Source organism: Anastrepha ludens, chromosome 4 (assembly GCF_028408465.1).
Source record: "Anastrepha ludens isolate Willacy chromosome 4, idAnaLude1.1, whole genome shotgun sequence".
Taxonomy (NCBI): Eukaryota; Metazoa; Arthropoda; class Insecta; order Diptera; family Tephritidae; genus Anastrepha; species Anastrepha ludens.
Genome location: NC_071500.1, coordinates 116,918,319 through 116,942,195, shown reverse-complemented (window position 1 = coordinate 116,942,195; position 23,877 = coordinate 116,918,319). Strand labels below are relative to the sequence as shown.

The 23,877-nt window shown below is 34.8% G+C and overlaps 1 protein-coding gene across 1 annotated transcript in view; it reads right to left on the bottom strand.

The window, feature by feature from the left end:
- LOC128860800 (protein I'm not dead yet) overlaps positions 1-23,638 on the bottom strand; it is a 43,933-nt gene extending 20,295 nt beyond the window's left edge. Inside the window, exons 1-2 of the mRNA XM_054098551.1 lie at positions 23,453-23,638; positions 23,197-23,363 (exon numbers count right to left, since the gene is read on the bottom strand). The gene's annotated coding sequence lies outside the window, so the exon portion shown is untranslated. The remainder of the gene's footprint in view (positions 1-23,196; positions 23,364-23,452) is intronic.
- Positions 23,639-23,877: the final 239 nt, after the last annotated feature.

Below are 23,877 nucleotides of genomic sequence, written 5' to 3'. Positions count from 1 at the left end.
TCGATACCGATACGCGAGTGCGCCGACTGTTTTTTTGAAGACAGGAGGTACTTCGTTTTATCCTCGTTTACCACCGGACCCATTCGCTTTGCCTCTTTATCCAGTTTGGAGAAGGCAGAACTCACAGCGCGGTTGTTAAGGCCGATGATGCCGATGTCATCGGCATACGCCAACAATTGTACGTTCTTATAAAATATTGTGCCTGAGCGATTAAGTTCTGCGGCTCGTACGATGCTCTTCAACATCAGGTTAAAGACGTCTCACGGCAGCGAGTCACCCTGTCTGAGACCTCGTTTGGTATCAAACGGTTCGGAGTGGTCCTTCCCAATTGTGACGACGCTGCTGCTGTTAAGCAACGTCATCTTGCATAGCCGTATTAGTTTTGAGGGGATACCAAATTCAGACATCGCGGCATATAATAACTCCTTTTCGTACTGTCGAATGCAGCTGTGATATCGACGACAAGATGGTGTGTGTCGATTCTCCTTTCATGGGTATTTTCCAAGATTTGGCGTATTGTGAATATTTGGTCGATGGTAGACTTTCCAAGTCTAAATCCACACTGATAAGGTCCAATCAGTGGTTGACGGTGGGTTTCAGCTTTTCACACAATACGCTCGCTAGAACCTTGTAGACGATATTTAGAAGACTAATCCCGCGGTAATTGGCACAGATGGCAGGATCGCCCTTCTTATGGATTGGGCAGAGCACACTTAAGTTCCAATCGGCAGACATGCTTTCATCCGACCATATTTTGCATAGGAGCTGATGCATGCACCTTACCAGCTCCTCGCCGCCATGTTTGAATAGCTTAGTCGGCAGCCCGTCGGCGCCCGCGGCATTGTTGTTCTTTAGACGCGTTATCGCTATTCTCCCCTCGTCATGGTCAGGTAGCGGAACGACAACGATTGGGGTATCGGGATCTTCACATTTTCTCTGACATGCGCAGCTGTCACTGTTTAATAGGTTCGAGAAGTGTTCCCTCCATAGTTTAAGATTGCTCTGTACGTCGGTCACCAGATCGCCGTCTTTGTTCTTAGAGGAAACCGCTCCGGCCTTAAAACCTTCTGTAAGCCGCCGAACTTTCTGGTAGAGTTTTCGGACGTTGTTCCTATTGGCCAGCATCTCAAGCTCCTCGTCATACCAACTGTTTTTTCAGGCTCGCCGGAATCCGATTTCTTCTTCGGCGGCGCTACTTGGAGAACGAGAAATGTTGCTCTCCATTGAGAGTAGAGTGGCGCATCTTCTGAAAGTCTGTTATGATTGCAGCTTTTCGATGTCGAACATTCTTTGCGTAGTTAGATGTACGTTTTTTGCTGCACAGAGGCGTGTGCGCAGTTTGGTTATATATATATAATTGGCGCATACACCCTTTTTGAGTGTTCGGCCGAGCTCCACCTATTTGTGGTGTGCGTCTTGATGTTGTTCCACAAATGGAGGGACCTATAGTTTCAAGCCGACCCCGAACGGCAGATACTTTTTATGAGGAGCTTTTTCATGGCAGAAATACATCCGGAAGTTTGCCATTGCCTGCTGAGGGCGACCGCCATTAGAAAAAAACTTTCCTTCATTTTGGCCTTTCATCGAGATTCGAACCTACGTTCTCTCTAAATTCCGAATGGTAGTTACGCACCAACTATTCGGCTACGGCGACCGCGTTTTTGGTTACCATTGCAAAAAATCAATTATTGATTGTTATCAGTAGTTGAGTTGCAAATTGGTATTTACACGAGACAGTTTTACAAAAACAATAGCAATACATTCATACTTTTTTAATGAGTTCACAATTCTCTTATTGTCTTCGTCATTGGCTATGATTCTTCGAAGACAGTAAATTTGGCAAAGTACCGCTCGAGTGAATCCAAATTACCATGAAAAATTATTCTTTTTCCTTATTCTTTCCTTTAAAAGTGAACTGGGAAATTTTCAAAGATGAAGCGTTCGAAAATGTCAATTGCCGTTGTATCTTCTTTCGATGGTCAAAGCCATTATACAAACTTTATTTACACGAAACAAAAATGTAGTCCAACTCGCCCTAGTTCCATAGAAGTGCAACCTGGTGAAGTCGAGCAATCTAGTAAATCGTACCCTTTACAAGAACAAATTATCAAGAATGTGAATAGGATGCCTTCACAAGAAGTGATACCTCTTGAGGATTTGGAACTTCGCCGACGGGACTCTGCAAAAATTAACTTCTTCAAAGCTTCTCCTAAATGGGCTATATACATAATTGCAGAAAGAGCGAAATGTACTCCTTAAAAAGCTAATCTGACATTTGGCAACTAATGTTAACTATACATAGAGGCTCTTGGAGAATTTCAGAAGTACATTCACGTTTATAACTAAATTATGAGAGATTATAAGTCAATTAAAACCAAGTCATAAATTTTACTGTCACTTAAGTATATTGCATATACTCGTATGTACTTTGCCCTTGGGTTTGAACAAACATTTATGGTTAATTTTATATGCATATTAAATTATTTATCACGAAATACAGCCAGATTCAGAAGAATGATATGCAATAACAATGATGATACTTTCTTATGTAAATTTGGAATATATGTACATACAAGCATATGTAATGGGTTTTAGTAGCGACTGGATTGCATTTCCCGTCGCAGCTTTACACATATTTATTACTATAATTTATAGTTACTATATTTTAGAAAACTGCATTGAGCTAATTCAAAGGAACTTAGCTAACGTGATAAACACGGCACATGTTTACCCAGATCGGGCACATGTTTACCCAGATCGGATGATTTATCGATAAAGGTCGTTAATTTAAGTTTCTAGTAAATGCAACATGACTCTTCCAAAATAAGCAAAACCTATTAAAAAATCAGTTGCAGTAAAGTACATTTTTATTTTATAATAAGCAAGGTACAATTTCCCAAAATCATTGTGCAAATAGAAATCTTTAGAAATATACGCTTTAATAAGTATGTTCATGAAGCAAGCCATTCGTAACAATCAAGTTTAGGTGAAATAAAAATAAACACGAATTAAAATTTGGTGATTAAAATGGCGTATGTCAGTAAATATATTTTAGATAAAATTCATAAGGTTTATTTGAAGACATATATTAAATAGGAATCGGCCAATGATATACCATAGAGGTAAGTATTTCTGAACCACAGCCTCCAGTTACCGTTGCTGCAGTTTGCGAAATACAAATCGAAAGCTTTAAAGGTATATTTTGTGTTTTACGCTTGTACTTCTTGGATATTAAATAATTTGGCAATATATAATATATATAAGAATATACACTACATGCAGAGCTGGTAGCAAAAAAAAATATGAAAAAAGCTCTGATTGCCCCAACAATGTAATTGCAAATGGAATACTCTTCATCTGACGGCTATAACCGAATGGAACCAATTATTGTGGACAAAATGTGTGTGATGCTAAGATCGTTATTTGGCAGTTTATTTGCTTTTATTTTATTTAAATAATATGAGGTACCTCAACTGAAATTTTTGACTTCTTGTGATTTTTCCTACCAACAATTTAATCATCTGTTCGTAAAACTTGCAAATTATTACTGGTTTTGAGTTCATGTACTTTTTTTTTGGTATGCTTCTCTTTTTGAGAGCGAATTATCGGAAATTACTGGCAAGTTACAGGATAATTTTTGCATGAACGAACCTAATACATATATATTATTATGAATGGCGTCCCTTTCAGTTGGGATTCAGGTTGATTGTGTCTACACTGATTTCAAAAGCTTTTGATAAAGTTTCACACTATTTAATGATATAATTTGGTTTCTCCTGCTCTAGGGCTTCCCAAGGGAGTATACTAGGCTCGCTACTGCTTGTTTTGTTTATGAATGTAATAAGTAGCCGCTTCAGCTTCTGAAAGTACTGTTTAAAAGTACTTTCGAAAATTATGAAACCCGATGATGTCTTTAAGCATCAAACGCGGGTGTTAATTATCGGCTTTCTTTAAGCAACATAGGTGTTTTAAAATCACGTATATGAAATTTCACATTATCTTGTCGATGTTCTATGGCATTTCTCATTCTTGTTACAAAGTTTGATTCAAATTAAAGATCTTGACGTAATTTTTGTGAGTATTTTATCTTTTAATTAGGACCAGTCATAGTATTTGGAAAGCTTACTCAGCCAAAGGGCTTGTGAGGTGAAATAGCTCAACATTTTCTGACCCATATACTCTTAAGTTACTATTTACGGCTTTCATTCGTTCCAATTTGGAATACTCTACTTTCAACTGGAGGCCAAGACTGAACGGGCCTACGAAGTTGTTCTAAAACATGCTTTATGTCGAGCCATACATAAATTCACATAAATTTCGCTTGCTTTTGATTATAACCTAAAGTCTTTGGAGTAAGAAGATCAGTCCTATCGCTTGCTTTTACTTGTAATATCGTCAGTGGTGACATTGACTGCCCCTTTTTTTGAAAATAATAAATTTCAACATACTTCAGCGTAATTTTCGTAGGGGTGGCGTAATGCTCTCCTTGTTCAAGCCTTGAGTGAATTTAATTTAATCTTCATAAAGTGTATTTTCTAGTACTCTAAGTAACGTATTGAATGTTTTAAAAATATTTATTATTAACGAGACTAAATAAATAAAGGTTATCATTCACATACATATATGTATAATTGGAGTGTACATGATTTGTAAAATGTTTAGCTGAACTCCTCTTCTAATTTGGGTGCACGCCTTAATAATGTTTTTTATGTCGAACGGTTTCGTGTCTAGGGGCGACCGTTATTAGTTAGTTATTAGTTTTAATATACATATATATATATATATGTATATATATTTACATATATACATATAAGAGAAATTAGATTATTTTCTCTTCCTGATAAATGATATTAGTCCAATTATCGCTTCATTAATGTTGCACTAAAGTTATGAGTGATTACGGAGTTATTACAATATCATTTGAACTACTTGCTTCATTTAATTCTAAAGCGTTTCCCTAGAATACCGCTATAAAGTTTAATGTTCTTTGGCATACGCATATTTACGACCTTTAAATGCTTCAGCACGCAAATGATTAGTAGTAAAAATTGTCACCTCATCCGTAATCACTCATAATTTTAGTGCAACATTAATGAAGCCATAATTAGAATAATATCACTTATCAGAAAATAGTTTAATTTCTCTTGTTGACATGCCACCGCATTAAATTTATTTATAACAATCATGCGAGTAAATGCATGAACTTCGTATTTGCTGATAAGTTTTCGAAAAGCTCTACTTACGGCAGATTGAAGATTACAGTAAAATTTAAAAAAAATATGTACAAATCACACATAAATATAATTTAAAATGCTCAGATCAACAAGTGATTGGATGGTAAGATTATTAAATGATATTTAAAGGGACGGGTGACTTTGAAATATACTTGTAGGTAAGTATATGAATAATGAATAATATACTCGTACATATTTGTGTATATATGTTTATATGGGTTTAGTGAAATTTTCAATGACATTTTGGCATAGTTGAGATTCTATCTTAGCAATTTCATACCGAATATTATGTTTGGAAGCTTCATTGTTTTTCGTTTATTCCCCTCAACTCTATCATTATGGCGCCACAGAAAACAATATGAAGGCATTAAATCGTTTATCAGTTTGCTACAGAATGACGTGAAATAATTCCTCCACAAATTTCGTTTGCAAAACGCTGATAGTTCCGTTGGCTGTGTGGAATGGCACACGGTATTGTTTAAACCACTTATCGTCAATGTCCACATTATTTATATTAGGCCAAAAGCATGTTGTTAACATATCTCGATATGCTAAGCACCACACGCTCAAGTTATTTGAGGTGAATACCTATGAAACCGATGCCCCTACAAGCCAGAGGTAACCAGATATATTGGAAACTCTATCCCTTAAAGGGGTAGAGCTTTCCATCTAAAAGCCTTTATCATTAATTGCTAGCTTTGCTCTGTGCGGTGGCGAGCTTCTTAATATTTTGGACGTTTTAGGGCAAAACATCTTCAGCTCGATTAAAATCGATCAGCAGCATTGACTTGTAACATTTTCATCTGATTTCAGAAGCTTACATCGGATCACAAAAACTATTTAAGAAAAAATGTATACATTTGTAGCGCCTTTTGGTATGTACATATGTTTATATATATATACATGTATGTTAGTATTTGTATATTGATTTAAAGACGAACAATGAATGACTGTGATTACGTAAGACCATGTATGTATTGTATTTTCACAATCTACATAAAAGGTACAGGCAGGACAAGTAGAAACTACGCCATTAATAAAAATGGAACGATACACGCTTAAACTACACATTGAAATTATTAAAATTCACTACAAAAATGGTGAAAAATTGGCAAATTGGCGTGAAGCACCTTGTCGGACCGCAATACAGAAACTGGTGAAAAAATTCGAGCTGTTGGAACAAGAACAGCCGAAAATATTGCTGTTGTAGCCGAAATAGTTGAAGAAAACCCGGGTTTGTCCATTCCCCGTCGTTCTTTGGCATTCCACAAACGTGATTATACCGTATTTTGCATAAAGGTGGTACTATCCTCCACTGGTCGCTGGACACCCGAGCTCATCCCGAACGTCAACACATGGTTGCAACGCAGATTTTGGTTGACTTTTACTTTTACCTAATACAGTTTCTGACTAGACACGGTTGCTTTTAACATTATCTGCACAGATTTGGTCTGGCTGCTTTACCATATTGCCCCACCCGCCCTGAAGAGCTCAAAGACGTGAAAAATGTTCTATTCTACTGTCTTCGGTTTGCAATAGGCGGGAGAAGTTAACTCTGGCGTGTAGCATACAACCGAGTGTATCTGATCTAATGAACATTATGTGCAGCTCCAAACTCTCGGCGTGCAAGTTTACTAAGCTTTACTAAGCTGCGGTCGCTGAGTGAGCTCGATGAAGAAAGGCGAAGAAGAGAACTGTTTCAACACCAGCAGCTAGAGGCTGATAGCTATGACACCTGAGTCTGTATTAATTTAGAATCAGATCACTCACGACCAAATCATACAGTGACATTAGGTATACTCGTATGTAATGACATTACCGCATTTTTGATATTCCTTTTAATTCCACCTACAGTGGAAGCAATTGGAGACTATCTTCCACGTATTACCTTCATACATCCCAGACAGAGGGCCTGGACTCAGTTTCTTATTGTGGTCAATATATACAAACACGGCTCCACCTCGATGTAATGCAAATAGGCAGTCCCGGGTGGAAGTCAGCCGAATAGAGTAGGTTTATTTTGGTGGGGGGTGCATCAATTAGGGAGTTGCTTCACAAAAATTTTCCTCATTGTTTTTTATATAGAGCATGTCATAAATCTAAAATGTAAGAATCATGAAGTTTCCTATGCAGATTTACAACAAGAATGTGCAAGAAGGTGAAAATTTGACCCTTCCTAAAATATAATTTAGACGTAAAATTCAAATCGTCCATAAACATATAATTTACCATAATCCATTGTCAGAACGTTGTTTTTTTCGTTGTATACCATAGTGTAATTAGACAATTCGAAATGCAGTCACAATTACCATTACTTTTGTTGTTGTGTCCTCTATATTTTAATGAGCTGCAATTTCGTCATCTACGAGCCCCAACTGACATGTTGGCACAACAGTTAAACTAACGTGAAAATCTATTGGATTTAACGTAGCGGCTTAAGCAAAATAAACTAAAAAAATAATTTTATCGTACCCAAAAACCACATAAATACCATTTTTTTCAAACTAATTACAAATTATACAAAATAAGAAATAAAAAAAATTATTGGAGACTAATAACTAAAATTAAAAATAAGGAAGCTTGAGCTCAGAGTTACTAGTAGAATGCTTCAGCCCCGAAACAAAGTAGAGAAAACATTTGGCCCGCCCTAGTGTACATATAGATTTGATAAGTACATACAACCCGATCTACATAAATACCCTTTATATCCTCCGCAAACTTTACAACAACGACGGGGAGGTGTTAACAAATAATTCTACAGATGCAAATTTAATCCAAATACAGAAATTAATTTGTGCGAGTATGAAACTAATAATCGACTGCGCGGCTTTTTAAGTGTTTTAATTAAAAAATGGTGCCAATTAATATATATACATATGTACGTATGAATGTATATATATGGTATGTATCACAATTTAAAGTTGTACACACACACACTCATACATATGTGATATGATACATATGCACGTGCGATTAAAAAAGGTTGAAATCGACTAAAATCTTAATCTTGTCATGGGCTTATTATTAAAAAAAGGCTATAACAAAATCAGACCACCAATGCGCTTTTTAAAATATATGTACATACATATACAGTCAATGTCAAAAGAAAGTGTACAAACTTGGAATGTATTAATATTAGCTTTATTCAATACTTTGATGGGTGATACAAAGAAACATATTATATTTTTTTAATTCATATTTAATACTATTCGAGTTTATACAAAAACATAAACAAAATTATTACAACAAAAAAAGTTATGAACGAAAAATCTTATATACTTCATAGTTTAGGCGTCAAATGAAAGTGTACAGAAGAGCAGGATGCACATTCAGTATTTTGTATGCTTTCCATTTGCCTTTATCACTGCTTGCAAACGTCGTGGCATAGAATTAACAAGGTTTGCAGTCACTTCTGGTGCAATTTTCTGACATTCTTCAGAAATCGCGGCTTTGAGCATATCCTTACTAGTAATGGTTTTTTTTCGGATTTGTCTGTCTAGGTGCTCCCACAGATGGTCAATGGGGTTGAGGTCCGGTGACTAGGGAGGGTGATCTAATATAATTGCTTGGGTACGTGATATTGCATCCATTCTTTGACAACTTTCGCAGTGTGCTTAGGGTCGTTGTCTTGTTGAAATACCCAAGACCGATCCAAGCTCAATTTTTCGACACTAGGGCGCAGGTTATTCTTCAATATGTTGAGATAGTCTATTTTATTCATAGTGCTTTCTATGAATGTCAAATTACCTACCCCGCCAGCGGCCATACACCCCCACACCATCACCGAGCCACCCCCATGCTTCACAGTGGATACTACATTACCTTCTGCAAGTGCCGTATTTCTGGTTCGCCAAATTTTTGTTGCTTTTTTCTTGCCGAACACCTCAAATTTGCTTTCGTCGCTAAATAGTACGTTATTCCAAAATGAAACGCCGTTATACTGGTACTTTTTAGCAAAGTTTAATCGCTTTATTTTATTGGTTTTCGAGATAAGAGGTTTTTTCCGCGGAACTCGCCCATAGAGACCGTTCGCATACAATGCTCGACGAATTGTGCTAGCCCTAACCGGCTTTCCAGACGTTTGTGAAATATTTTTGGACAATTTTATAGCACTTTCTGACGGATTTATTTTCACACTTCTCACAACCGACCTTATTTCAGCAACATTTAGTCGCCTTGGTCTGCCGGATTTTGGACGATTTTCCAGCTTGCCATACTTTTGTTTCTTGTCAATAATTTTTTTTACAGTATTATGGCTTCTGTTAATAATACCACCGATTTCGCGCAAGGTTTTGCCTTCCTTGTGATATTTTATCACAAGCTCCCGAATATCCAAAGACGTTTGTTTTTTCATTGCGATTTTTTTTTTTTTTTTCAAAGCAACTACCGATTGCGACTAAGCAAAGACTTTAAATGAATCGTATACGATGACTCTCACAATAGACGCAACTATGTAACGGTTCTTTTCCAAGTCCGTTATCTGGCAAACACGTGGTCGATGATTTGTACACTTTCTTTTGGCACCTAATATATGAAGTATTTTCGATTTTTAGTTCACAACTTTTTTTGTTGTAAGAATTTTGTTTTTGTTTTTCCATAAATTCTTATGGTATGAAATATCATTTAAAAAAAATATAAAATGTTTTTTAAAATTACCCAGCTAACGTATAAAGAAAGCCCTTAGTATTACATTTCACGTTTGTACACTTTCTTTTGACATTGACTTATATATACATATATGCATTTGCATACATATATGTACGCATAATACATTTAATATGTCCGAGTAAGGCAAATTTCGAGATTGTTTCATATTTTCAGGAATAAAAGAAACCAAAATGAGAGAATTAGATGCACATTTCTACCTTTTCTTCTTATTGATGCTTTTCTGAGTTGTGGTTTCATGGTTTCATGGTTTTTTTACAAGCTGTTCAGATGGAGTGTGGCTTTTGTAACATATCTCGCATTGGGCATTATGAACAGAAGAAGAACACGACAATAATCTTTCCCAATTACCAGCCATTTAGTCTTTTCACTTCCTTTATAAGTTCATATCGTGAGTAATGAGCGAGAGACTGAAGCCTTTTGAGCATAAACTTTAGTACCGTGAAAATTTGCGTGGATATTTCAGAGAGAAAGTAAACTAATTAAGAATTCTAGAGACAGTTGAACATCAAAAATTAACTTCTCAAATCGTCAAAATTAACTTCTTCAATCGGAAAATTATCAGACCAGCTACGAGGTAATTTTGTATTTGGCTGGAATTTTAATGTTTCCTCAGTTAAAGAGAAAACATGAATTTTCAACTTGAACTCATACTTAACAGTTGTATGAGCTCAACTTGAAATTCCATTTAAAAAAAGTTTAACTCAATTATTATTCTCCAACTGGCCAAAAGTATACTGTAATACTAAATATGTTTTATATAAATAGGTTTTGTGTTTGTATATGAAAGTATCATAAATAAATTTAAATTAATTATTTACTGGCTTTACTTTTGAAAGTAAAAGGTTCACGTCATATTTATAATTACGTTCAGAACATTTTAATTTACTAATTATTGTGTATTTTGATTAACACTAAATATTAAGGTAATTTGACTCCGGTATGCTTGAAAATTATTTATACACTTCTCAATTGAAATTAGTTGCAGAATGTGTTATAGTGATATCAGCGAAAGCAGTACAAATTTATGAGGTGTGATTAAAAAGTAAAGTGCCTTTTTATTTTTCTAGAAGAATATTTGAAGTAAAAGTAATCCTCCTCATATATAAAACATTCGTGTAAACGCCTTTTCCAATCCACGAGCCATCTCGGACCAAAAAAGACTTTTGTATGGTCGGAAGTCTTCCGACGATGCAGTTAAATGAACTGCGAATATAACAGATGGGTTGAAAAGAACCGGCCTGACAAAGAAAACACGTTTTTCTTTATTTAAAATTAACTTCAATCATCAACCTAACCTCCACCAAGAACAACACAATCATTCCAACGTGCTCTAACATTTGAATACTACTTTAGTGGAACGATTTCTCCTTTGTCTTAAAATAGGTCTCAGTTTAAGCGATAACCTCTTCATTCGAGCGAAGTTTCTTATCGGCGAGCATTTTTTAGGTCTACACACAGCCAGTAATCGCTGGGAGCCAAATCTGACAAATACGGTGGATGTGGGAGCAATTCGAAGTTCAATTCATATAGTTTTGCGATCATCAACACGTTCTTGTTTTCGGTCAAGTGAGCAAATGCGGCACCCACTTTGAACAGAGCTTTCTCATAGTCGAATTAATCAAATATAAAGCTAACACGTTCTTTTGATATCCTTACGATGTCAATTAACCAACGCAATTTCACTTTTTGATCATTCATAACAATTTCGTTAATTGTTTGATGTTTTTTGGTGTTATCGCCTCATTTGGACGTCTACTGCATTGTGCATCATCGATGTCTTTACGTCAGCAAACCATCGTTTAATTGTTGTTTCTGATGGAGCGGAGCCCCCATAACACTTTACAAGCCATTGCTTCGTTTGAACGGTACAGTGAACAGTGAACGACGTACGCAGTCCCTTACCGCAGCCCCTAACGAGCACAAAAACTCATCCCGTGAGAACAACTGCGTTCTTTTAATTACAACGCGGAGATGGACCCGAAGAATCTGCGTGGTACAGTAAAACACGGTGGGGGCCATGTAATGGTTTAGGGCTGCATGTCAACAGCTGGTGTCGGGAACTTGGTTTTTATCGACGAAATTATGGATAAAACAGTTTATTTGAATTTATTAAAAAATAATTTACTACAGAGTGCTGCAAAATTAGGCATTCGGGACAGGTTTAGGTTCTATCAGGACAATGATCCGAAGCATAAGTCGGAATTAGTGCAACGGTGGCTTATATGGAATTGCCCTCATGTGGTAAAAACGCCAGCACAATCACCTGATCTCAATGTAATTGAGAATTTATGGAATATTCTGGATCAAAAAATTAGAAAACATAACATAAGCAGCAAACAAGATCTAAAAACAGCATTGCAAGTGGAGTGGGAGAAAATATCTCCTGAATACACTGGAAAACTTTTTAGCTCCATGCAATCCCGGTTAAAAGTTTTATTAAAACAAAAAGGCTACCCTTAAAATATTAGATTAGTAAAAACTTAATAGATTTAAAAAAAAAATCATGTTTTTTCTAGTTTGGTTAAGCACACGAAATAAGGTGTGACGTGGATTTACTTATAATTTTGATTTTGCTGTAAATATATTACTTAAGAAGAAATAATTTAAGTTTATTTATGTATGTTTGTAACAAGAAATAATTTATCTTTGAATGTACGTTTAAGTTTTTTTTTTTTTAATTAAAGTTTATACAAAAATATTAAACTTTTTTATTTTGATAAACGGGCACACGAAATAAGCTGTGAGCCACTGTATGTTTTGAATTGAATAAATGAAATGGAATGAAAGCACATACATATTCACATATGCAGTATATATGTATGTATATACATATTAAATGGCATGTTAACTTTCAGTCACAGAAAAATACAGAAACTATGCTCTCGAAACGTTCACCGATGATACCACCATATTTGGATTATATGCTTTTCAAATGAAATTTTTGTTTATAGAATATAAAACGCCGTAATAATTTCATTGTAAATAGTTACTTTGTAATATCGAATGAAACCCAGAAGAAAACTGTTTGAGATTTATTGCCTTTACAGAGCGAAAAAATATTGTTTTCTACGTAAATACATATGCACACATAAGTTCAGACGCATGTGTTTACAGGGTAAGCCAAATAAGACCTATACATTTTAAGCACGAATAACTCTTTTACATATTTTCTTATATAATTTTTTTTCTTCTTACTTTCTGGAATTGAATTCTTAGAAAATAATAATGGATGCATAGAGTACACAACAAAACGTTAAAACTATCGCCTTTTTTATTGCCGCAAATGTTTTAGCCCACGAGACGTTCCTACAGCCTTTAAAAGACAAATTTGATGAAGTGTATGTTAATATACCAAAACTATTAGAATATTCCAAACAAAATATGGAGCTTTCAACTAGAAACATTAAGTGGGGCCATAGAGAGTGAGTTCAAAACACCCAATGTCTAAATGGAGCAAAAGTGGGTCATAGATAGGGCCTTTATTTCTATAAAATATATTCAATATATAAAAAAATAATAATTTAGCAAAGTATTATTAGAAGAGTTTTATCTGTTTAACATTAATAGGTCTTATTTGGCGTGTACATTTTCTTAGGTGGTTGGTAAAATTTGAAAAGAAAAATGTTTTTTATAAGCAGCTCTTTCGTGGCTGAAATAAAATTAGAGGCTTACTATTGCCTGCCGATTTGGGCAAAAAGAAATTCATTATTTTCGGTGGATGGCTGTAGTTGTGATCGATATCTCGTAAGGTATCGATCAAAAATTTGGTACGAGAATGCAAGCCAGGCCGCTGAAATTGTTAATGGAGTTTTTGGTACCGATACTTTACCAGCTAATTACGTGCAATTTTGGCTTCACCGATTCCGTCCAGGCATTTTTGATGTTAAAGAAAATGTCGATAATGTCGCAAATATCGATAAAAATCACAGAAATAATCGAAGTTGGCCGGCATGTTAGTAGTCGTAGCATCGCCCAGGAGCTAACAATGCACCATAAAATAGTTTTAAACCATTTGCGCAATAATAATTTATTTCTTTTTCTCCATACTAATATGCTTATATTATTATTGTTTAGAAAAAAAAATTTGTTCTATAGATTGATGTTTAATGCTCACTGCGGGTTTCGAAGCTGGGACTTGCCGAATGGCAAAAACCCACTCAGTTATGGCAGCCGCATATATATATTATATTTATTTCACATACACATGCACATGCACTTAGGTTTTATTTTTGTGTCCCATGCACTTGCAATCTGTTTAGTCGCGGCAATGATTTTAAATACATATGTATGTATGTAAATTTAATGCATTCTCTGGGTAAACACCAAAATTGAAAGTTAATTTATTTTTGCAATTTTCCATTCAGGGGTTACACTGAAATCGAGAATGATGCATAACAATCGGTGAGGTTATAAAAGTTTAATGTTTTACGACATTAAATGTGATTGACAACGAGGCGAATAAGTTGATTGTTCTTTCTCAAATAGAGATAAAAAGTCCATTATTTTATTTTCGTTCACTGGCCGAAAAGAAACAAATATTTGCTCGATGTTAAAGATTAAATATCATCAAAATTTAAACTTGAAGCGTTAACTTGTGAAAATCGCAAAGTGAAAGCACCACCATGCGTCAAGAAAGTTAAAGTTTTACTTTTAATTTTCTTTTCTTCCAATTTATTACTGCACAGAGCCATCCCCAAAAACTAGGTGCTTATTAATTGTAGCGATACATTTTTCTCATAACCAAATTATCTTTTCATATTACGTACAATGAACGCTTTTCGCTGATATTCTTATAGTAAATTTTGGAAAAAAACTGCAGATAAAGATATTAATTTTACACCATACTTACATATGTATATATTTATATTTGTGTAATACTACAATAATATTAGTGTGGAGCGCACGAGTAGAATCTTGAGAAGTCTAGCCTGGCCGTTCCCTTGGAATTTATGATTTAAAACACAACAGATAAATTTGTAATTACTACAATGTTAGGTTTTATAATTCATAAATTAGTCAACATGATTGAGTTTATTTTTATTTTTAATTCGAGTTAGTGATATTAAAATAAACATATAAATTTTTCCTTTTAACCGAAACTTCTCGTCAACAATTAATGTATTGTATTTAAATAAATTCAACACGTTGTTGCACCGTTATTAACGTCCATTCCCTACGACTATTAAATATCAACTGGCAAAATCAACCTAGAATTTAGTATGTACCCTGTACCTGGGGAACTGACCCTGATCGATACACTTTAAGCCAGGCCTACTACCTATCGTAACTAAATATATAATATACATAGTCATGGCATTGATTAAAATATTAACTAATTTCAATGAAAATGAATATAAATAGACTATAAAATACCAGATTTCACCTGAACTGAGACATTTGTAATAAAATACATATGTATGTATATTTTTGGAGCACGGCCGATTTCGCCTCAATAGCAAAAGTAAATTTCTAGCATGAAAAAGTATTCCATAAAAATAATCTGGCTTTCGAACGTGGAGATAATACTGTTTAAACAGACAAAGAGGAAAATCCCAACAAAGTTTCTGAAAAAGGTTTTAGTACATTTTTGTAATTTGGCGTTACATGGAACATATTTTGAAAATTTCTGGATTAAAAGTTAATAATAAAGGAATACATAAGTGAAACGAAGAGAGCAATAGAATAATGAGATGATAAAATTATAGAGGCTCCGTTTCGTAAGTCCGTCAGGCGGTCAGCCAGTTGAGATTGCGCCGAGCACTAGACCAGAACTTGCTTGCATAAATTGTGAAATTAGTTAAAAGGAATAATGAGTGAAACAACGTTCCGACATGTACATATGATCCAGTTTATTATATTATTTACAAGTGCTCATACATCCAATATGAGTCTTAATTTAAAAACGAACTCATTTATTTTCTCTGTATGTGTGTATTTTACTTTGTAATTAAGAGTTAAGCTGCGATTAGTGGTGCCGTACCTTAGCCATAACCGTAACCATAGCAATCAGTGTTGGCACCACTGTAAACGATTATAGATGTCGCACCACAACGTCGTAACCATAAATTTTAGTTTTTCACCGTAACCGTAAGCAGCTGCGAAATAATTTATATTTGTTTTAATGTTTGCGATAAAAATTTTAATATAAGAAATAAACGACGAAAAATTAATTGACTTAGTGGAACATTGTCCGTGTTTTTATGAAAAAATGCAAATGTTGTAATTAATTATACTTCAATATCAGGCATTTATGGTTACGGCATGACTAATCGCCAAATTCTGTAATGTCAGGTTATGGTTGCGGCTATGGCGTTATGGCTACGGCACTTCTAATTGAAGCTTTAGGCCCATACACTTAGCGATTTTTAATTCATTCGCACGAGTCTTATTATTTCTATTTTTAAAGTCGCAAAATTTTTAATATATTTATTAGACATAACTTTAAGGAAAAAAATAAAATTTGTCTTATAAATAGGCCAAAATGTTTAAGAAATACTTTGCAAAACGGGTACATATATGCATTATTATAAATCCATTACCGATTTCGTGAATTTCTACTAAAAAATATTTTTGAACATTTTAAGTATCTTATTAAACAGCCTAATATGAATCTGAAGGAGCTGTACCACCTCTTCAAGAAACGAGCCCTCTGGTGGAAAATTTACTGAAGTGCTGTCCTCTAGATTCTTACATAACACACGCCAAGGTAAAACAATGAAAATAAAGCACCCCCTAAAACTTATTTATTTCTATAAACTAAAGGTAAATATATTTGAATACAACCAATTGTAAAGTAGCCTGCCTGTGACTCCATCTATAAACTTATGGACTTAACTTCAAAAACGCTAAAGAAATTAAGACGACGTTTCCTTTAGACAGTTGTGTGTCTTTATTGCTTATAATGGCAAACTAAAATGAAAATCTATTTTAAAGAGGTAACAAAATGTATTCCGGTTGCTAATTTTTTGAAAATTATATATATATAATTGGCGTGTGCACCCCTTTTGGGTGTTTGGCCAAGCTCCTCCTCGTATTTGTGGTGTGCGTCTTGATGTTGTTCCACAAATGGAGGAACATACAGTTTCAAGCCGACTCCGAACGGTAGATATTTTTTTATGAGGAGCTTTTTCATGGCAAAAATACACTCGGAGGTTTGCCATTACCTGCCGAGGGGCGACCGCTATTAGAAAAATGTTTTTCTTAATTATGGTGTTTTCACCGAGATTCGAACCTACGTTCTCTCTGTGAATTCCGAATTGTAGTCACGCACCAACCCATTCGGCTACGGCAGCCGCCTTTGAACATTTTTTGAACATTAATACACATTAAAATGCGTTGTGGTATACACATACATATAAATATACACATACGTAAATTGCAAAAATATTTGCAATTACTGGTAATCGTTTCAAATCTATACCCAAAATAAACCGCAACCTTTGTGCTTTAGAAAGCTTTAAAAAAATTTGGCTAAAACTTATTTTTGGAAAGCAAGAAATTTTCAAGTGCAGGTCCGCATATAAATACATTTGTACGAGTATGTATGTACATATAAAAAGATTGAAAGCGACAACACCACATCTGCATCTGTCTGTACTTTTACTGCTATATATGTATGCGTGAACATGTTCTTATAGAGTTAATATTTTGAGCACGGCATCAAAAACAACCCCTACAACAACACCCCCTATTCCTATTATATGAGGCTACGATTCATTTTATTCCTCATCTTTTATTTAAACTGTTGCCATAAAAATATTAAATTAATCTACTTCTAGAAATATATTGACGTCTTCATGTTACATGATATTTATTTATCGTTCACTTGCAGCAAGAGTTTCATAATCTCAAAATTTGTATTTGATTAGTACCCAGAAATGACTACGAACAATATTTATTTACAGTAACTGATTAGGCGAAAATGTGTATTCGCTTTTCTCGAACCTTTTGAGTTATGGCATTCTGAAAGGAAGCGAGCTTTATGCATTGGGTGTTTTTTCAGCTTTATGAGAACTATTGATATCTATACTTATGGTTTGACAGCTGAAAATTGCAAACTGTGTTGACATTTCTGTGCAGTAAGGTTTGGCAAGGCATCATTTAACACCAGAGCAACGTTTCCAAATTGTGGAAACTTACTTTGAGAAAAATAAACCTGTTTGGTTTCTTTTGAAAAAAAGTAAACCTCCAACAAGACTGTGCAACTTGTCATACAGCGCGCTTAACAATGAATTTATTGCAATGTTCAAAACATCATTGACCCTATACGGCCAGATTTATTGGAATAAGTTGTCAAAAATTGGACTGATCAAATGGACCATGTAGCTCGTAGGCGCGGCGGACATATGCCGCATATGGTATTCAAATAAATGCCATGAAATTATCTACAAGATTATAATAAAAAAAATGCATTCCAACAATATTTCTGTTTTATTCCAATAAATAATTTTAAGTTCTCAAGCTCTTAAAAACACACCATTTTTTATCTATTCGAATATCTATATATATGTATAAAACCGATTTGAACCGATTTGGCTGAAAGTTGGTGGAGATGTAGCTTAGAACCAGGAGACGGACATAATATACTTTTTATCCCATTCAAAAGCATTTCCGTGAAGTCACTATAAAATGTGGTATAACAAAAACGCATCTGATATGGAATATCAAAACGCAAATTACAGATAAACGTAATTTTGTCTATGGTTAGGTAGAAAATTTGATAATATAAATTTTGTCAGAAATATATAATCACAGTAATTTGTATTTTCTTTGAATCATCATTATCAATGCCGCGAGCAAGACGATCGAATCTTTCCCGACAAAGCCGTAATGCAAGAGGGATACGAAACATTGCGAATAAAACGACTGAAGAAGCACAAGGAATTGCCCGTGAAGAGCGCCGCGTTAGTATGGCTCGACTTCGTGCTTCTCTATCACAAGAGCAAAGCGAGGCAGCCCGTGAAACGGCTCGGTTGGTAATGCGAAATCGTCGAGCGAATAACAGAGATAAACAAGTAGATCATTTTCGATGCACAAGAAGAGAATTATCAAGTACTGATTTGAATCGAGCAGCGTTTCGATATGATTGCAACACTGATCATTGCTTGTTTGTTTGCGAGTATTGTGGCGCATTGAAGTTTTCCGGAGAAACGCCCGGATTGTGCTGCCTTAGTGGAAGAGTGAAATTGCTATTATTGACTTTTTTGGAGGCGCAATGATTTTTCTGTCTGGCGACTTCCGCCAAACACTGCCAGTAATTCCAACATCAACGGCTGCTGACGAAATAAACGCTTGCCTCAAATCATCGCTATGTCAAATCTATGGCGCTATGTGAAAAAAGTTCAGCTGACAACAAACATGAGAATTGCATTACTTAATGATACTGCTGATCTACTGAAGATTTCTCTGAGCAATTACTGACTATCGGTAATGGTCGAGTACCTGTCGACGAATCGAGCGGATTGATTTCATTTCCTCAGAATTTCTGTAACTTTGTCTCATCGAAAGACGAACTTATCGATAAAGTGTTCACAAACATCATTAATAACTACAAAAATAATGAATGGTTGAGTGAGTGAGCAATTTTAGCGGATAAAAATTAGCGGCTAAAGAGCTTAGGTCATCAAACTACATAATTCAAAATGATATCATTGGAACAATGCATTCATTCAAATCCATTGACTGTGTAACAAATGAAGATGAAGCCACCAACTATCCAATTGAATTTATAAACTCCTTGGATGTGCCTGGCTTACCACCGCACAGTTTACGCCTAAAAGTTGGCTCCGTGGTAATCATGCTTCGAAACATAAGCTCACCAAAACTTTGCAACGGTACGCGTTTGGTGGTAAATAAATTGATGAACAATGTGATTTACACGACGGTACTCAAAGGAAAATTCGAAGGTGAAGAAGTTCTCATTCCGAGGATCCCGATTATCCCAACCGATCTTCCGTTTGAGTTTAAAAGACTTCAATTTCCTATCTGTTTTGCATTCGCTATGACCATTAACAAATCACAAGGCCAATTCTTGAAAGTTTGTGGTCTGAATCTAGAAAATCAATGTTTCTCACATGGTCAATTATAGGTGGCATGTTCACGGGTCGGAAAACCATCTGCGTTGTTTATTCTTGCACTTGATAATAAAACAAAAAATGTCATGTATCACAAGGTGCTTAACTGAAGAGTGCAATCTATTAAAGCTTCATTGAAATACTTGATTAATAAAAAAATGAACTTAATAAAATTTAAAATCTGCTTTTTTATTGGCTTTAGGGCGGAACAAAGTTCGCCGTGTCAGCTAGTTATGTATAATTATGTAAACATATACATATATGGTAACGTAAGACATACCACAAACAACTCTGCCTTTTCAACTATAAAGACAAAAACACGAACGCCACTAGCAGCTGCTATCGCTACTATGTCCAAAAAAATCAATTCGATGTTGACAGAGTACTAAATGACGTAGATAAGTCATGAATATCGTGCTATCTATACCATAAGAAAAAATGTGGGCAATACGTGAAAAGATTATGATAATGGGAGTGTGACTAAATATTATATACTAAGACAATTTTTAAAATCCTAATTTGTCTGGTTGCCTGTTAACAACCAAAACGCGTTAACCTCCAAAAATTCTAGTCAGTAGTATTCTGATTAAATAATTGTAGGTGCCTCAGTTATTTCTCGTATTCAGTTTATTCCCATTTTATCATTGCAAATAGTTCTCACTTAAGTTGAGCACCTTTGAGTGATTGCCTCCTCCCTTCAGTTCGCCCCCTAGTTGGTAACCAGAAGTTAAAGTACTCAAATGGTATGATCTTTTTGCATTTAAGTATGCCCAATTGGCGCGATAACCGCTTACCCGATTTTGGCCGAGTTTAACAAGTCGTTTCTTTCTCGTGCTTCTATGGCGTCGTAAAGCTTATACAGCTCATCGTTTCGTCGCCTGCGATATTCGCCGTTGCCAACGTGCAAAGGTCCAAAAATCTTCCGCAGAATTTTTCTCTCAAACACTCCAAGCGTCGCTTCATCGCATGTTGTCATCGTTCACGTTTCTGCGCCATACGTTAGGACGGGCATGATGAGAGCCGTATAGAGTTAGCTTTATGTAGCCTTAGACTTGCTAAATCTATCATTGACCAGATAATCACGGCTTTCTGAATCATGGAAAAAACCCACGAAAAAATAAGCATAAAACATTATTTGCTAATTTCATAGTTTTTTGAAATGAAACTCTAGGAATGATCTCTCTGAACGGATTGAACCCAAATGAGATGTTCTTTTGACGAACAACACCTTCTTATATGAGTAAACATTTCATTACATACGCCTTATAGAATAATAATGAGAGAGCCCATGAAGTGATCGAAGAAAGATTCTGTGGAAATTTTATAGGCCTTTGCGTGTTGGTGACACCGACTTTAGTGGACGATGGAATGGTGCATATGAGCTTTACTGCGGAGTGGACCTAGTGGAACGACTTCGCGATCCAAGTCATGGTGTACGAATGGATACAAGCGCTCCTGCTCTGATAGTATCCATTCGATGTGGTGCCTACTAGTTGGGAAGCCCGAATGAATGAAGAGACGACTGACACGCTTAACCAAAATCATTTAGACGTTTTTCTCATTTTAATAATTTGTATGAGACTTTTCTATCATTGTTTAATTGATTTCTTTAAGTTTGTCAAAGATTTTTTCGGCAACACAATCAAATAATTAACAATTATTTCTCAAAATATTCGAAAAGTAACAATAGTTTTTGGATCGATTTTTAAATTTGCGTTGATTGAAAATGATTTTTACCCTTTTGATGGTGTTTTTTGTATGAAATTTTTCAATACTAAACGTAACAAAAAATAATTACATGAAATGTTTCCTTACTAAAGTAACAAAAAATAATTACATATATAATGTTTATTTATACATATGTACATATATCTTATTATTTTCAAGAAAAAGTTAGCCATAAAGGATTTGTTTTTTCCAAATGGTTTAATTTGGTGCTGTGTGATTTTCATTTGGACTCACTGTATTTTCAAAGTGCATAGTACAAATGCATAATCGAGTTAAGGACCCACTGAATGAATATTTGACGTACTTACACTTTGTACATATGTATGTACATATGTATATACACATATGTGCGCAAGTATATGTGCCTACGTAAAAATATATGCTAATATAAAGAAAAAAAAGTAAAGAAAATAGTGGCACAATTACATATGTATGTATATACATTATTTTTTTAATATAGGATTAAAAAATATTTAATTGAATTAACATGAAAAACCTATAATAAAGTAAATTCAATGAACAATCGCGTAGATTTCTCTGGATTTGTTGAATCGCTCTCACGTCACAAGTTAACGGGTGCCAGATTGTAAACAAAGAATAGAGACATACATAGTGTGTATATTCGTATGCATGTATGTATATACCTACATTCGGTGGACTTATACAAGCATATATGTATATTAGTATGTATTATATGGGAGAGGAGTCGTAGAGAGTGACCAGTCTCACCATAATAACAATAAATCCTGGGATAGAAATAAAGCAACAAATACTTTGATCTAAACCACAAGCATTTTTCATTAGAATTTTCTTAAGAATATGGAACAACTAAACAGAGTGTCCGATCCAACGCATACATATACACGTGCATGTGTTTAAACATACTTATATTTTCAGTAAATATGTATATACAAATACATATAAGCTTCAACGTATAAATATTTTCCACAGTCCAGACATAGCTAGAGCATAATACTGGGAAAAGATGTACATACATAGATACATATGTATGCATATGCGAACTTTGTATCTTTGTATTCATGTAAATTAACTAGAGATCGGTAGTGATAATGAATTATAAGTTCATCATATATGTATGTATGCACCTATTGTGCATATCCACATGTGTTTACATGTGTGCATACACGTGCACATTTCTCATTCATTCTAAGTTAAATAAAAGAGACCAAAAACTAACGCCGCATTCTGTTCCGAGAATATAATTATAATTAAGTTTATTAAAATGAAAAAAAAGAAATAATTCATTGAAAATTCGCTCTAAAATTCTATCTGGTTAGCAAAGTCCACATGTTCATACATACATATGTATGTATATGCACGTACATTGTACATATATGACACACACATTACTTCATAGCTGATAGCTAAGAGCGTTCTTATGCACTCATCACGAATATACCAACTCAAAGAACAAATTTTGTAGACCAACTGTAGTCAACTCCTAGGGACTTGTTTGCAAATATTTTACTCACCCGGCACTGCACACTTTTTCACAAATGGCGCCACACTTTTTCAAAACTTTTTACTTTAGATTATCGTCGGATGGCAGGAAATGTTAAGTTATTAAATTTTGTTGGGAATTATAAAAAATGGCTTCATCGAATGCGCCAAAATCAAATGTAACCAAGATAAGAAAAGGCTGTGCAAAGAAACGCGAATAGTATATAAGAATTGTATATATGTTCTTATATACAAGTATACATATGTATTTATAATAAGTATACACACAAATGGTAGGAAATATTTGAGATCGTGGAAAGTAATGTACTAAAGTCAAACAAGCCCGCCGTGATAAGTACAGGTAGCCGATATACGCGGTTGTGAGAAATGAATGTCGGCGGTGTTAGCGTTTCCTACGCCAATATCGACCAATGTTATAACGATGATAGCTAGCGAATTACTAACTGGTAGCGCTGGTGTAACCAACAGTGAAGGTATACGATTAAGGCGGCATTTGCCATCAGCTGTCATTGCACTGTTTCGAGAGCGCGTGAGAGTTTATAAATACAAGAGAGCTGTCAAAGAAACAAAAACTTTTATTCGAGTCACATTGATAACGTTATAATTTTGTTTATTTTTACAAAAGAATCTACATGTACGCATATATACGTATGTTTGCGAAAAGCACACATGGAGGGTCTGCGGCTTGTATA